General features: G+C 41.7%; 1 pseudogene; it reads right to left on the reverse strand.

Moving 5' to 3' along the window:
• Positions 1 to 11079: 11079 nt before the first annotated feature.
• Positions 11080 to 15805, reverse strand: LOC104112703 (putative late blight resistance protein homolog R1B-12; annotated as a pseudogene).
• Between the last annotated feature and the right edge of the window lie 1697 nt (positions 15806 to 17502).

Raw genomic sequence — 17502 nt, forward strand, 5'->3', positions numbered from 1 at the left:
CCCTTTCCTGGTAACAGTTCTCCGGTCCATTCCTAGAGAAGTTCATGCCTCAGTCCCGTAGAGAGGAGCTGCGCAGGCAGTTCGAGTAGCTTTATCAGGGTGATATGTCCGTGACGCAGTATGAGATGAGATTTTCAGAGTTGGCCCGTCATGCTATCTAGTTAGTTCCTACAGACAGGGAGAGGATCATGAGGTTCATAGATGGCCTCACTTTTTGGCTGCGATTGCTTATGACGAGAGAGAGAATGCCTTGTGCTACTTTTGATGAGGTTGTCGACATTGCTCGTCAGATTGAGATGGTTCGCAGCCAGGAGCGGGTTGAGAAGGAGGCCAAGAGGCCTCGTTGACAGGGTGGATTTAGTGGTGTTCTTTCTGGGGGCAGTTCCACCATGGTAGGGGTCGTCCTTTCAGACATGCTCAGATGGCTCTCCCAGTCCACCGTGGTGCATCATCTGGCCACGGATCACACAGTCATCAGCAGGGCCAGTCGTCATTCAGTGCACTACCAGCGTAGAGTTCTCACCAAGACTCGTCAACTCAGGTTTCCACGGGTAGTTCCTCTAGGCATCAGGAGCAGCAGTTCCGTTAAAGGAGAGGTTATTTCGAGTGCAGAGATTTTGGTCACATTAAGAGAGATTACCCTAGATTGTTGAGTAGGGCTCCACAGCAGAGTACTCGGCTGATGGCACCAGCACCAGCAGCTCCACCACCCGTCCAGCCAGCTCGAGGAGGCGAATTGGGAGACCGAGCATGATATGCGCAGCCGTTATCCTCATCTTTTCACGACTTCTGGTTTGTCTCTATGCTCGTTCGAGGACAAACGATTATTTTAAGAGGGCGAGGATGTAACGACTCGGCCGGTCGTTTTGAGTGTATTAGCCCCTATCCCCTATTTATTATTTTTCTCGTATCTGTTTATGCTTAAGTGACTTGCCGGGAGGTCTTTGTTTTGGTTTCGGAGTGTTTTGGGACACTTAGTCCCTAAAATGGAAGCTTAAGTCTCAAGATTTTCACCGTAGTCAGAAGTGTATGAAGATGACTCCGGAATGGAGTTTCGTCAGTTTTGTTAGCTCCGTTGGGTGATTTTGGACTTAGGAGCGTGTCCGGACTGTGAATTTGAGGTCTGTAGCTAATTTAGACTTGAAATGGCGAAAGTTGAATTTTTGGGATGTTTGACCGGAGGGTTGAGTTTTTGATATCGGGGTCGGATACCGATTCCGGAAGTTGAAGTAGGTCCATAATGTGGAATATGACTTGTGTGCAAATTTTGAGGTCAATCGGACTTGGTTTGGTAGGTTTCAGCGTCGTTTGTGAAATCTGAAAGTTTAGAAGTTCTTTAGGCTTGAATCCAGGTGTAATTGGTGTTTTGATATTGTATTGAGTGATTTGAAAGTTTGACTAAGTTCGCATGGGGTTATATGACTTGTTGATATGTTTGGTTGAGGTCACGGGGGCCTCGGGGGTGTTATGGATGCCCATCGGAACGAAATTTGGACTTAGGCATTGCTGGTTTCTTCTGGTGTTTTGGTGTTTCGCACCTACGGCGGATGCCCGCAAGTGCGCCCCCGCAGAAGCGAAGAGGAGGACGCAGATGTGGGCAAGGCCAGGTTGGACTGGAAGCGTAGCTGCGAGGTTAGGAGCGCATCTGCGAAACCGCAGTTGCGGAAAAAGGCCTGAGTGGCAAGGATCGCAGAAGCGGGCAGAGCCCGCAGGTGCGAATATGTGACCGCAGATGCAGAATCTGGGAACTTAAGGGGGATCCGCACCTGCAATGGAATTTCTGCAGGTGCGGCCTCTCAGATGCGACAGAATGTCCGCAGGTGCGGAAGAACTGGGCAGAAAATGGAACTTTGAGGGTTTGATTCCATTTCGATTTTGGGACTTTGAGAGCTCGGTGTGAGGTGATGTTTCGAGGTTTCATCAAGAAGATTGTTGGGGTAAGTGATTCTAACTCAGATTGGACTATATTTCTTGAATCTATTGCTATTTTCATCATCTAATTAGGGATTTGAGTTGTAAATTTGGGGGAAAATGGTAGAATCTTCCTAGGCTAAAATTTCGTGTTTTGAAAGATGATTTGAGGTTGGATTCGAGCAATTCTTGTATGGTTGGACTCGTGAGTGGATGGGTGTACATATGTTGTGACTTTTGTCGGATTTTAAGACGTGGGCCCGGGGGTCGGTTTGAGCCTATTTCGAATTTTGGCTTATAATTTCGTGTTTTTCTTGTAGAATCGATTCGTTTAACTTATATTAATTATGTCGTACTGTTTGTGGCTAGATTCGGGTCGTTTGGAGATTGATTCGAGGGGCAAGGGCATTTCAGAGTAGTATTTTGCGCGGTTTGAGGTAAGTAACAGTTTTAAATTTGGTCCTGAGGGTATGAAACCTTAAATTTTGGTATGATGTGACTATTTTGGAGGTGATGCACATGCTAGGTGACGGGAGTGTGGGTGTGCATCGTGGGGGATTGTGACTTGGTCCATCCCGTGAAACTGTAAAGTCTAATAGATTATTGCTAATTACCTGTTCTCTCTGTGTTATAGAGATTTGACTGCAAATCATGTTAGAAATCATGCTTAGGCCATATGTTATCACTGTTGGGATCCACAGTGGTCGAGTACTTGTTGAATTAACTACTATTTGTTGTCTTGTACTCAGTCATGGTTTTACTTGCGCATCATATCTCAGCCTCTTCTTGATTCTTGTTGATACACTATGTTATTTTATTTGGGCGGATCTTTATGATTTCTAAGGGTCGTGAGACTATAGAGGTACATGACTGAGAGAGGCCGAGGGCCTGGTCACGTGAGTTTTCCGTGCGAATCATGATGTTTATATTTAGCACGTGAGTTGGCCGTGCGGATTCTGATATGATATTGTAGCACATGAGTTGTCCGTGCGGATCTTGATATGATACGATAGCACGTGAGTTGTCCGTGCAGCACGTGAGTTGTCTGTGCGGATTATAGCGCTTGGGCTGAAAGGAGCCGCTCCGGAGTTTGCACACCCCCAGTGGACGCAGGTACCTATTAAGTGTGAGTACTGAGGGCTGAGAACCGAGTGATTGAGCCGTTGTGATGAGTTGAGTGTCTGTTGCCCTAAGAGGTTGTACTTGTTTTCCATTTGTTAATGCACTTAGTTGCTATCTGTCATTGTTGTGAAATTTCTGAAAGATTCTATATCCGGATTAAGAGCACTATAACTGTATAAACTGATTTGACTTGAACTGCCGGATTTGAAAGCATGTCTATTCTTTGTTGGAATTATTGAAAATGAATTGTATTTGTATAGCTCGCCACTACCTTCTCAGTTCTTTATTTATTTCTGTTACTTGCTGAGTTGGATGTACTCATGCTACACCCTGCACTTCATGTGCAGATCCAGGTGTGTTTGATCATAGAGGTCATTCAGTTCGTGTTCGATCGAGTACCGGAGACTACGAGGTAGCTGCCGACGTCCACAGACCATGTCTCTCCTTCTATGTTTTCTTTCTTTTCAGTATTGATACTCAGACACTATTTGTATTAGACTGGATATTTAGATGCTCGTGATTCAGTGACACCCCGATGTCGGGCTATTTTTCAGCACTTATGCTTTGGGTTTTACCCGGTTTTCATGAAAGACACCGGTTATTTTAAATATATTAATTCATTTCTGTTAAATGTTAAAAGAGTTTTGGAGATGTCGGCTTGCCTAGTATCACGATAGACGCCATTACGACAGGTTAGGTTTTGGGTCGTGACACATGTATACACGCCTCTGCTCTCACATGGCCTCTAGATATATATGTGCCTGCACAAAAATTTGCAGCAAGTATAGTATGAGTACGTAAGCAACGTGTACCCAGTAAATATCTAGCCTAACCCCAGAGAAGTAGTGACGAGGGGTCGACATCGACACTCACTAGTGGTCCAACAACATACGATACAGTAAAGAGGTAAGTAAATATGAGGCAGAGTAAATAAATGAGGTAAACAAGTATAAATCGTGTGGTACAAATCCCGCTCTTTACGAGAAAACTCGAGCTCTCCATTAGAAATTCACTCCTTAACCGGAGCATATATATAGATATAGTGGGTCTCATAAGATAGATTGTCATAACCCAAATCGAAAAAGAATCACAGATACACTGGCTTCTTGCCAAATATTACGCACAATTCCATGAGGATGTGATATAGGAAATGTCGAGGCGTACGGCCCGATCCAACATAAATATTTAAATTGTGCACTGCCGAGTGTTGAACGGCACGAACCATAGATACATCTATTAAACTGCCAAGGCAAACGGCCCGCTCCCATGAGAGTATAGTACATAAATTCTGTCGAGTCGAATAGCCCGATCCCATAAGAGTGAAATACATAATCCTGCCGAGGCGAACGACCCGATCCCATTAGAATAAGAGGCTTTGACGGGTCCTTGACCCCACTTACGATTAAACGTATGAGTTGTAATTTCTTTAACAAAAACCTTTCAATAAAACATATATATATCCCGGAAACATGCCGTAAGAGGAGTAACATTATTCGGTGACTAATCATGAACTCGTGAAGTCTCTACAAAAGCAATTCTAGTCTCAAGTAGTAATGTAAACCAGAGGAATTTAATAGGCGAGAGACTGCTCAAAATAGTATAGCTATAGCATGATGTGAACCTAAGTCTACCCGGACAATAACATGAATTTAACTAAGTACAGACTCTCATCACCTCGTACGTACGTAGTCCTCGCAACAAGTTGCACACATGAAATATATCACCTAGCGATAGTTTCCCCCTCATAGAGTTAGACAGGAGACTTACCTCACTCCGAAATTCCTTATCCGGCTCCAAAGCCCTCTAACACCTCAAACCGATGCCCGTCGCTCCAAATTTAGTCAAACAATGTGCAAACCAATAAAGTTATACTCTAATACTCATAATTAATCAATTTATAACAATTTCCAACTCCACTCGAAAAATCAATAAAGCAACCCTCGAGCCCACGTGCCCGGATTCCAAAAATTTTTGAAGATAATTATTGCCCATAACCTCACGAACTCAAATATATAATTTATTCTCAATTTCATGCCCAAATTCATGATCAGAATTTAAAAATACCAATTTCTAGGTTTTCTATCAAAATCCCATAATTTCTACCAATTTTCATGCTTGAATCGATATAAAACAATGCATTTAACTTATAATAAGTGGAAATCACTTACCTTGACTTAGATGATGAAAATCTTCCTTCCAAGAGCTCAAAAAATCGCCCAACCAAATCAAAAATGGAGGAAAAATGGAAAAATCCCGACTTTAAAACAATCTACCCAGGCCAGGCCCTTCTTCGCATTCGCGATCAAAGCCTCGCGTTCGCGAAGGCTGCAGACACCACCGCTCCGCGTTCGCGGCTGTAGCTCTGCGTTCGCAAAGGCCAAACTACTCCAGGCTCCCACTCCGCTTTCTTCTTCACGTTCGCGACCCCTGTGTCGCTTTCGCGTAAGCTTCCTTTGGCAACCCTCCGTGTTCGCGACCTCCGCCTCGCGTTCGTGAAGGACAAAAACCAAGCTGCCTCCAATTCCTCTTCGCGAACACGGGACACCCTTCGCGTTCGCGATGAAGGAAACCACATACCAGCAACAGCAGTCCAAAACATCCTGAAATGATCCGAAACCATCCCGAAACTCACCCGAGGCCCCCTGGATCTCGTCCAATCACACAAACCAGTCCCCCAACATAACACGGACCTGCTCGAGGCCTCAAATCACATCAGACAATATCAAAATCATGAATCACACCCCAATTCGAGCTTAATAAACTTTAGAACTTGAAACTTCTACATTCGATGTCGAAACCTATCAAATCACACCCAATTGACCTCAAATTTTGCACACAAGTCACATTTGACATTACAGACCTACTCCAAATCCCAGAATCGGAATCTGACCCCGAAATCAAAAAGAACACTCCCAGCAAAACTCTCCAAAACCTTCAAATTCCTAACTTTTGCCAAATAACCCCAAAATGACCTACGGACCTCCAAATCCAAATCCGGACGCGCTCCCAATACTAGAATCACCATACGGAGCTATTCCCCGACTCGAAATCCTAAACGGACATCAATAATATTGAAATGCACTTCAACCCAAATTTAAAAAATTCTTCCAAAAATGCCAACTTTCACAATAGGCGCCGAAACGCTCCCTGGTCATCCTAAACTTGCTCCGTGCATATGCCTAAGTCCAAAATTATCATACAAACCTGTTGGAACCTTCAAATCCCGATTTCGCAGTCGTCTACTCAAAATCATACTTTAGTCAATTCCTCCAACTTAAAGCTTATGAAATTAGAATTTTCTTTCCAAATCAACTCCAAACTTTCCGAAATTAAATTCCGACCATGCATACAAGTCATAATACTTAGAATGAAGCTACTCAGGGTCTCAAACCACTGAATGAAGCGCTATATCTCAAAACGACCGGTCGGGTCATTACATTCTCTCCCACTTAAACATACATTCGTCCGCGAATGTGCTAAGAACTGCTCTGGAGTTGTCTGAAATCGTTGTTTAGCACCTCGTGCACCTACCATTGCTACCATAACCCAGTTGAGCACATTTGCTTGAGCAAACCTAAAAATTCTCCCTTTTAACTAGTCAAATAAGCCTTAGAGCCAAATTCCAATATCTGAAATCCTCTACCAGGTATGTTTCCAACATACGAACACTGTATTAATCACTACACGATGCACCAATACATATTTTCATACCTTTGCGGAATCCACACCATGTACCACATAATTCACATGACCATAATAACATCCCCTGATAACAACAACCGAAAACTCACGAATCTGATGCTCATAACACACCTCATGACTCATATAAGTCATGTTGCAACTCTTGCAATACTGCCACGACAGAGAAGATGTGTAGTACTCATAACCACCTTCCGAATCACAATTTATGGAGTCTCTCCTCTCGACAAAACCATTACCTCATTATGGACTGAATAACAATATTTACTCTTTCATATGCTTCATATAAATCTGATCGCACTGATCCCAGGTCCAAAAATCTCGTCTCACCCAGTACAAGTTGCTCAGGTAGTAAGTCACCTCAGACACTGTCAAAAGTCTCATATAATGCCACAATATGCCAACAAGCTACAAACTCAAATGTGATACATAAGGGAACGAACTCTGGAAAGAACTACTCAACCCACGTAACTAATTTAAACAACCGAAAGGATGTTATGAACCTTCCTCGGGAAATGAGAAGTAGAACACACAATAATAGATATGGGAAACTGTACTCAATAACACACTGTTGCGGCGTGCAGCCTGATCCACACATGATACAATTACGGTGTGCAACCTGATCCAACCATGATACCTGTGGCGGCGTGCCACCCGATCCAAATAATATATCTGTGGCGGCGTGCCACCCGATCCAACCATATACCCGTGGCGGCGTGCCATCCGATCCACACATAATAATCTAAAGAAAACACACATCGAGCCGTAACGCTTATACTCATGAAATGCCCGAATATCAACCATAAGCACGCCAAGTACATAATACAAATCCTGGGGAGACGGGTAGCGTCACGTGCTATAAAACTCAAGCACAACTACGGTGCGATATATGATCTGCATCTCGAGAGCCATCCTGCTCACATAATACCACAAACCATATATGACCTCAATACGAGTGCGAATAATCAAACCACCTCACAACCCACCTGGTATAATATAGATTACATGGAATAGTTGACGACAGAAATAACATCCAAGGCCCGAAGAACCCTCTGAAAACAACGCTATGCTGAAATGAACACATCCGGCCTGATATAGAGCCCACATTCACATTTAGATCTATCCACGGACCTCAAGACGATTCTGATCATACCGCACTGGGCTAATAACCTTTCTAGGATCCATATTTCCATGACACACAAGAACAACCGTCAAATCCGGAACAAACTTCCATATTCCATAACCAAATGAACCGAGCGCCCTTCAGGCATAAATTCTCACATTAGAGATAATACCATAATCTCCATACTTAGTTTTTAAATCTTTAACCAATCAAGTGACTACATGTCACATTTATACAATCTTCTCGTGAGATACACTCCCACGACCCTCCGCACCAGGTAACAAGTCTGCACATCCATACCACCGGTCACACTAATGTTGTAAAGCAAATCAAGAAGCTGCAAATCAGTACACAAAGCCTCTTACACAGGACACCGATCTCAGGTGATGCTAAGAACAATACCAGCTTACTCTAAACATCTGAATTCTTCCCTGCTTATATGAGCTCGTGACATTCCTGTCGACATCAACTGCAACCTTGATCCTCAACTTTCAATTCCTGTGCCGCTCACTGCACCTAACATACAAATACGCAAGAGTACAAGAATTTTATCATAACTCCCGAAACACCAATAGGGTACACATTTCATCATATAGAAACTTTTCACTTAACTCATTTCAAGAGAACCATTGCCACACGTGACTGAATTCCCATAACTGCAGAAAAATACAAACATCGAGTGGTGGTCTAAACCACCATAATTCTTCCGGGATCCATCTACACATAACAGGCCATAATACTCGAATGCCTCCAAATAAAATCAATTACGGCGGATGTTAAAATCACATGTATAACTCAACACGCTGAAGGAACTGATCATTGCCACCATCATGCCAATTCAACCATAGCTAACTGAATCTGACTTTTTCTAATTTACTCTGGACTTGCCTTAGGAATAATAATAGCCCCATTCAAAACATCATGAACCCAAATACGCACTCATCTTTAGTGACCTTATTTCATGAGACCACGTTGTCTCCAAAACCCACGAACCATCTCCTACCCTCCTTATGCGCATGTTCGCATCTTCAACTGGTATACCCATTATGAAAACCACTTTATGAATCCGAAGTTATTTTCTCCCATTTCTCAAATGCCATACCACAGACCAACAATAACATAGAACATTCCAAGTCCCCTTTTCAAAAAATCCGCTGCCAAAACTCGGTACTTAACCATACCACGGTCTCGAAATCCTTAGGCACTGCACCTTAAATTTTAAACCTACTAGGACCATTGTTGAGAGTCACCCACTCTGACTTGTCCCCGAATATAATCAACTTCAACATTCTGCTAGCACATGAACACACTCTCCAAGAAGCAACCAGCTGAATTCGTTTCCTTTTACATTACATCCGCAAGAAGCATAAACTCGGAGTCTTCCCAAATCCTGCACCTCAATCTATAAGGCAGAATATAACACAGATTTAGCAATTTCTCTACTCGAACTACCCCTGATGATTCCTTTTATGATTCAAAAATAATCCACTAATGCACCGATAACCAGAAGTTGCACAAGCCGATAACCACTCGATCCAATCGTAGATGGTGGGGCTCCCCCACTTAGCTTTAAGCTATAATCACAAAATATTAAGCCCACAATGATTCTTTCTTCTCGATTACCATGATCTCACTACGTTATCCCGCCAAATTTCTCTAAGTGTTTTGTTAAATATCGTCATGAACATTCGGAATCATCGTCCACGATCTCTTATCCGACCTCTTTCTACGACGTTGTATAGGTCTTTTCCTTCCTCGCTAACATCAACTGAGAGTTCAACAATAACAGTCGAACTCAAGTCATACTGCATCTGTAACGATAGTCAAATCTTCACACCCCTCTTCATCCCAAGCAAACTCCTTTCTACCTTATTCACTCTTTCTCCGTACGGTAACCATCATTCCAAGAAAATACATATAACAAATCAACTTCCATCACGATTCCCAAATTGTTCTACACTTTCTTAAGGTACGTGGCTATTCCACCACCGAATCCATATGCTACTCTGCCTCTCCCACTTCGGTCAAACCATCTCCTTTAAGCAACTTCCCGACTTCCGCTTCTCATACTTGGCCTACTAGTAAATTAACTACCGCAAGACTCCTCCCCATGCCCTTTCTCATTCTTCGTTACCCAAATGTTGTATCAAATCAAAATCCATCTCTGTAGCACCTGAACTAACAAATTACTACCCATTATAAGTCTCCTAAAAGATCATCTTTTCGAGCCATCAAAATTGGAATTACCCATTCGATCTTGAACTGCTGCACACCGCTATTTCCGCTGCACACTGATATCCGACAACTGTCCCTCAAGCACCATTTCACAGCACCCTGTTCCGAAGGCAAAATCAAAGAAGATCATAACACCGGCGAATCGTAATGTGTTCAAATAAGGATGACGACGCCACATCATAATAAAAATTCCACCACGCTCGAAAATACCAAGTCTCGTTACTCCACCAACCCAACCTGCACATTCGTAGTCCGATTGTTTTTCCTTTGCTGGAATCAAGCATTGAACCTCTGAATCACACACTAAGATAAATCTCCTTTCAAGTCATTCATTGCGTCAACACACAAATGAGCACCCAACTATTAAACCAACACCATGCATAGCCTCAAAACCGTAGGAATTACCGATACTGAGCTGAAATGACAAAACCTCCTTTCACAAGAAGACGATAATAACTTGTTTGAATGCATAGGGAGAAACATCTTGCTCCATATCTGTAGTACCACTGAAACTCTTCGATGCCCAATTGACACGAGCGTTCAACATCGTGTAAGAACGAGTAGGAAGGAAATAAAGGCACAAGACTTAATGGAATCAAACCGCATGATAAAGGAATCAAGAAGGGAAATGCTCCTAACAGCCCTGTAGCCTCTCGAAGATAAGTACAGACGTCTCTGTACCGATCGGCAAGACTCTACTAGACTTGCTCATGACTCGTGAGACCGAAGTGAACCTAGTGCTCTGATACCAAGATGTCACGACCCAAAATCCATAAAGGTCGTGATGGCGTCAGACACCACTGTCAGGCAAGCCAATAATAATTACTTAATTAGGTTCTCATTTTATTATTTTTGAAAGCATATTTTTTTTCTTCAATTTAAATAGTAAAGAATAGGGATTTACAGAGTAAATAATAATACTTTTAACAAAATTCAATACAGAACAACCCATAATCATCCCAAAACCCGGTGTCACAAGTGCATGAGTATTAACTAGGAATATAAAATAAAATTCAGCAGCCGTCCGGAATACAAATTTGATTAGAAAAATATAAATACTCTGAAGGAGACTCTGCTGGCTGCGGGTCGACAAATGGAATGCAGCTCACCTAGGTCCCTGTATGTATACACGCCTCTGCTCTCACATGGCCTCTAGACATATATGTGCCTGCACAAAAATATGCAGCAAGTGTAGTATGAGTACGTAAGCAATGTGTACCCAATAAGTATCTAACCTAACCTCAGAGAAGTAGTGACGAGTGATCGACATCGACAATCAATAGTGGTCCAACAACATAAGGTATAGTAAAGAGGTAAGTAAATATGAGGCAGGGAAAATAAATGAGGTAAACAAGTATAAATCGTGTGGTACAAATCCCCCTCTCTACGAGGAAACTCGAGCTCTCCATTAGAAATTTTTTCCTTAACCAGAGCATATATATAGATATAGTGGGTCTCATCAGATAGATTGTCATAAACCAAATCAGGAAAAAAAATCACAGTTACACTAGCTTCTTGTAAAATATTACGCATGATTCCACGAGGATATGATATAGGAAATACCGAGGCGTACGGCCCGATCCAACATAAATATTTAAATTATGCACTGCCGAGGGTCGAACGACACGAACCATAGATTCATCTATTAAACTGCCGAGGCGAACGGCCCGCTCCCATGAGAGTGTGGTACATAAATCCTGCCGAGGCGAACGGCCCGATCCCATTAGAGTGAAATACATAATCCTGCCGATCCGTACGGCCCGATCCCATTAGAATAAGAGGCTTTGATGGGTCCTTGACCCCACTCAAGAATAAATGTGTGAGTTGTAATTTCTTTAACAAAAATCTTTCAATGAAACATATATATATCCAGAAACATGCCGTAAGAGGAGTAACATTATTCGGTGACTAATCATGAACTTGTGAAGTCTCTACAAAAGCAATTCTAGTCTCAAGTAGTAATGTAAACCAGAGAAATTTAATAGGCGAGAAACTGCTCAAAATAGTACAGCTAAAGCATGATGTTAACCTAAGTCTACCCAGACAATAACATGAATTTAACTACGTACGGACTCTGATCATCTTGAGCATACGCAGTAGTTTCCTCCCTCACAGAGTTAGACAGGAGACTTACCTCGCTCCGAAATTCCATAATCGGCTCCAAGCCCTCTAACACCTCAAACCGATGCTCGTCGCTCCAAAACTAGTCAAACAATGTGCAAACCAATAAAGATATACTCTAATACTCATAATTAATCAATTTATAACAATTTTCAACTCCGCTCGAAAAATCAATAAAGCAACCCTCAGGCCCACGTGCCCGGATTCCGAAAATATTTGAAGATAACTATTGCCCATAACCTCACGAACTCAAATATATAATTTATTCTCAATTTTATGCCCAAATTCGTGATCAAAATTCAAAAATACCAATTTTTAAGTTTTCTATCAAAATTCCACAATTTTTACCAATTTCCATGCTTGAATCCATATAAAACCATGTATTTATCTTATAATAAGTGGGAATCACGTACCTTGACATAGATGATGAAAATTTCCCTTCCAAGAGCTCCAACAATCGTCCAACCAAATGAAAAATGGAGGAAAAATGGCCAAATCCTGACTTTAAAACAATCTGTCCAGGCCAGGCCCTTCTTCGCGTTCGTGATAAAAGCCTCGCATTCGCGAAGGTTGCAGACACCACCGCTCCGCGTTCACGGCTGTAGCTTCGCGTTTGCGAAGGCCAAACTACTCCAGGCTCCCACTCCGCTTTCTTCTTCGCATTCACGACTCCTGTGTCACGTTCGCTTAAGCTTCCTTAGGAATCCATCCGCGTTTATGACCTCCGCCTCGCGTTCGCGAAGGCCAAAAACCCAGCTGCCTCCAATTCCTCTTCGTGAACATGGGACACCCTTCGCGTTCGCGATGAAGGAAACCAGATACGAGCAATAATAGTCCAAAACAGCCCGAAATAATCGGAAACCATTCCGAAACACACCCGAGGCCCCCGGGACCCCGTCCAATCACACAAACCAGTCCCACAACATAACACGAACCTGCTCGAGGCCTCAAATCACATCAAACAACATCAAAATCATGAATCACACCCCAATTCGAGCTTAATGAACTTTAGAACTTCAAACTTCTACATTCAATGCCGAAACCTATCAAATCACGCCTGATTGACCTCAAATATTTCACACAAGTCACATTTAACATTATGGACCTACTCCAACTCCCGGAATCGGAATCCGATCCCGATATCAAAAAGTCCACTCCCCGTCAAACTCTCCAAAACCTTCAAATTCCTAACTTTCGCCAAATGACCTACAGACCTCCAAATCCACATCCGTCGCGCTCCCATTATCAGAATCACTATACGGAGCTATTCCGAGACTCTAAATCCCAAACGGACATTAATAACATTGAAATGCACTTCAACCCAAATTTAGAAAATTCTTCTAAAAATGCCAACTTCCATAATAGGCGCCGAAACGTTCTCGGGTCATCCGAAACCCGCTCCGGGCATACGCCTAAGTCCAAAATCATCATACGAACCTGTTAGAATCTTCAAATCCTGATTCGAGGCCATCTACTCAAAATCACACTTTAGTCAATTCCTCCAACTTAAGGCTTCCGAAATTAGAACTTTCTTTCTAAATCAACTTCGAACTTCCCGAAATTAAATTCCGACCATGCGTACAAGTTATAATACCCGAAGTGAAGCTGCTCAGGGTCTCAAACCGCTGAATGACGCGCTAAACCTCAAAACGACCGGTCGGGTCGTTACAATTACCATTTAATCCACTGTAGAAAATTCTCTTCCGTTGCTCTTATCTTGCAGAACTTGAGCACTACATCATGAAGGCGACATGCTTCGACCTTACCATCTGAATCAGCTCTTTGAGAAATCATCACTTGATTTCTTCCAATAAGATTCTCCAAGTAACCTGCTGTTTATATCCTCCAAATTCTTGCCTTCACAACTTTTCATAAAAGCTTCTGATATCTATAACTTTGTTAACTTTGAAACATCAATTGCTCTATCCTCTAAAAATTCTCCAAAATAAAGGAAGCAAGGCTTAAGATGAAAGGGTAAATCCTGATAACTTTGTTCTACAATGGCTTTTGAATCACTATGTATGTGGAAACTTAACGTTGCAACCACTTGTTTCCAACTTTTTTCTTTCTTCTCCATCTTTGATAGAATAATAGCCATCAAAACAACTGAAAGAGGCAGCCCTCCGCACTTTTTTGCTATTTGTTTGCCAACTTCTTCAAAGGGAAGGGGGCAACTTTCTTCGCCAAAAACTTTATTTTCTAATAATTTCCAACTTTCGTCATCTCTAAACATACGAAGAGGAATGGGTTCACTAACATGCATAGCATAATTGGCAGCTTCAAGATGTCAAGTTGTTAGAATGATTCTGCTTCCATTTTTGGCATTGTGGAAGCAATGCCTTAAATCATCCCATGCACTAGCTTCCCACACGTCATCAACAAGGATAAGATATCTTTTGGGTAGTAAAGTTCTACGAAGCTCATTAGTAGACTTGTTTTTGTGTTTAGAATCCTTGCCAATAGCATCACAAAGAATGGCTAGTAACGAATCCCGAAATGTATATACTTGAGACACACAATTTAATGTGCACGAATATCAAAGTGAGAGATAATTGACTTGTCATAATAAAAGTTGTAGGCCAAAGTTGTCTTACCCAGACCAGGCATGCCTACGATTGAGATAATATCCAGCTGTTTAGGTTTTTCATCAGCCATGCTTCGATTCCTGGCCAATTGTGATGATGTATGAACAGTGGAAGTGTCAATGGTATCATGTAATACTAAGCCAATCTCGGTCACTTGCTTTTCTGGAATCTTTGCTACCGAAGTGTCAATGGTATCATGTAATACTAAACACAAAAATTAATGCTACAAAAATTATGCTTGAGACACCAGTGAGGTACTTCTTTGCTTATACAAGCTGCGTCAACTATGAATTGCTAATCAATTGTGTAGTACAAACTTGAAGAGACTTGAACTTATGACGCGGCTCTTTTATAACAGCTTTTAGGGAAATGTTGCAAGCTGTCAAGCTCCTTCTGAATAATTTGAAGTTAGTTCTTGATGAAAGCAAGTGAATACTTGGCAAGTTAGGAAATGACTTTCGAAAGATGAGGTAGATCATTGACTTGATAGGCTCAACGTTGCTCGGTAGATCAAGGTTAAGCGCTCGGTTTTATCCTCCAACATCGTGTCTTCCTTCTCCCCCTTGATATCATATAATGAGTAAATTAGAAGTCCGGCATCAATAATAACAGTGCCCATGTCTTGAAGACAAAAATCAAGATCTACTTTTTCGCAATAAATTTTCGTAGTACGGAAAATAAACTGTAACAAAAATAATATGAAAAAGAGATTTTATTGATAAATATTTGTGAGTACAATTTTATGTATCCCTTGATTCTCCTCTCTGAAATTCTCCATGATTCGGGGGTTTCAGAAGCGTCTTTCTCGAATGTAGGATGATACATACCATCTTGTGATGTATTTAAACGCCAATAACGTCGAGCAACACTTTGTTGTTTTGGGTTGATCTTCGGGAAGAACTCCGTTGATCATTCCTTTGTTGAAGAACTTTGCACTTGATGGTTGATCTCTTTGTTTGCGGATGCCTTCACCAATTGCGGAATACTCTTCTTGAATTCCCCATCCCATTAGCGAGTTATGTAACCTCTCTATTTATAGTTGCAGAGGATAGACAGTCTAGTTACATATGAATGCTTGATTTTGGTTGGCTCATGTGAGTCATCAAACTTATCTCATATGCTTTGTGATAAGTTTGCTTGTGATTGGCCAATACATGTCATTTTAGACACTTGGTAACTCTTGATTGGTCACTATTTTGGACTGGGATTGCCACATCATTTAATACGCGGCGTCATCTTGTTGGCTTTGAGTTTCACTGGATATGCCATGTCACTTGACACATGGCATGAGTCTCAGCCTTAAGATGAAATTGACCTTGGGCTTAAAAATAATAAAATGGACTAATTTAATTTGTTAAGTCCAAATTAATTTTTTAACACAATTGAATTTAATCCAAATTTTGTATGAATTAGATCCAGTAATTTTATACGTCTACAGATGCCCCTACTTCAAGTTTTGTCGTGGTGTGAGCTTGTGAACGTCAATGGTGAGACTTGAAGTACCACTAAGATAAAAATTTTTTTAAATAGCCTGACCTTTTCTTTAAAAGATTCCTTGAGATTTTTAGTCCCGATCAACTTCTATTGTTTCGCTCGCACCTGTAATTTTTTCGTTTCTCTGATTTATCCAACGGCAAACTCTCTCTTCAATTGTGATTTGTTTTTTTTGGGAAAGGACTCTGCCTTGACTTTGATTCTTCTCCTATTGAAAGACGAATTCCTTCTTGATCAACTCCTATAAAAGGAGGTCCAACCAGCTCAAATTGTAATCAAAACTTGACCTTCCTCGCTATGTCTTTCTTCTCGCTTTCTCTTGCACTTTTTTGTTTGCTCTTGTTCACAATCTTTTTTTTTCTTTTCAGGCACCGAAGCACCAGCAAAGGAAATTCAAATTTGCAAACTTTGAGCAATGGAGATTGCTGCTTTGACATTGAACTTGGTCATAGTCTAAAGCTTCGTGCCGTTGGCATCGTTACCTGTCACTCTGATCGGAACTTCTAGTTGCGAGTACATTTATGTATCGTGACGAGTTGAAGCCTCATGTCATTGACACCGGTACTTGCTGCTGAATCAAAGCTTTGTGCCGTTGGAACCAATCAATAATGTGGAATCAACAGCATCGTATCACTAGCATCGTATCCATCAAACGAACTCAACCGTCATGCTATTGAAGCACCGTGCTACTGGTACCGTATCAACAGTAACTTCGTGTTGTTGGCATCGAGGATTTCCAAAATATTTTTATTTTACAGGCTTTTGCGAGAGTACCAGCGGTCTTTAATATCCCTAAGGAGATACACAAGATGCCTATATGATTTGCAGCACAACACTTGTCTCTTTGTTGCGGCCTGGCGCGAGAGACACATGAAGTGTCCTTTCAACCTCGGCGATAAAATCGCTACTCTTGGAGGTATTTCATCATTGGTGAGCGCAACATGTACCGCATTGCATCGTTGCAGGCTGGCGAGGAAGACAATTGGAGTAGGCCTTTCCAACTTCGGCAAGCAAGCACCTGGCGCGTCTCTGCTGGTTTGACTTTATAATATTTCATGTTTTCATTGAAAAAATTATATCTTCAGTATCCAAACTACAATCCTCTTAGTTCAACAGAATCAAAACTTGCACCACAACAACATATCCAAAATTTAGGGTCAAATTCCATCAGGACAAGTCGGAATGAACTTTCGAAGGCGATGCACAAGTCTG

Source organism: Nicotiana tomentosiformis, chromosome 10 (genome assembly GCF_000390325.3).
Source record: "Nicotiana tomentosiformis chromosome 10, ASM39032v3, whole genome shotgun sequence".
NCBI lineage: Eukaryota > Viridiplantae > Streptophyta > Magnoliopsida > Solanales > Solanaceae > Nicotiana > Nicotiana tomentosiformis.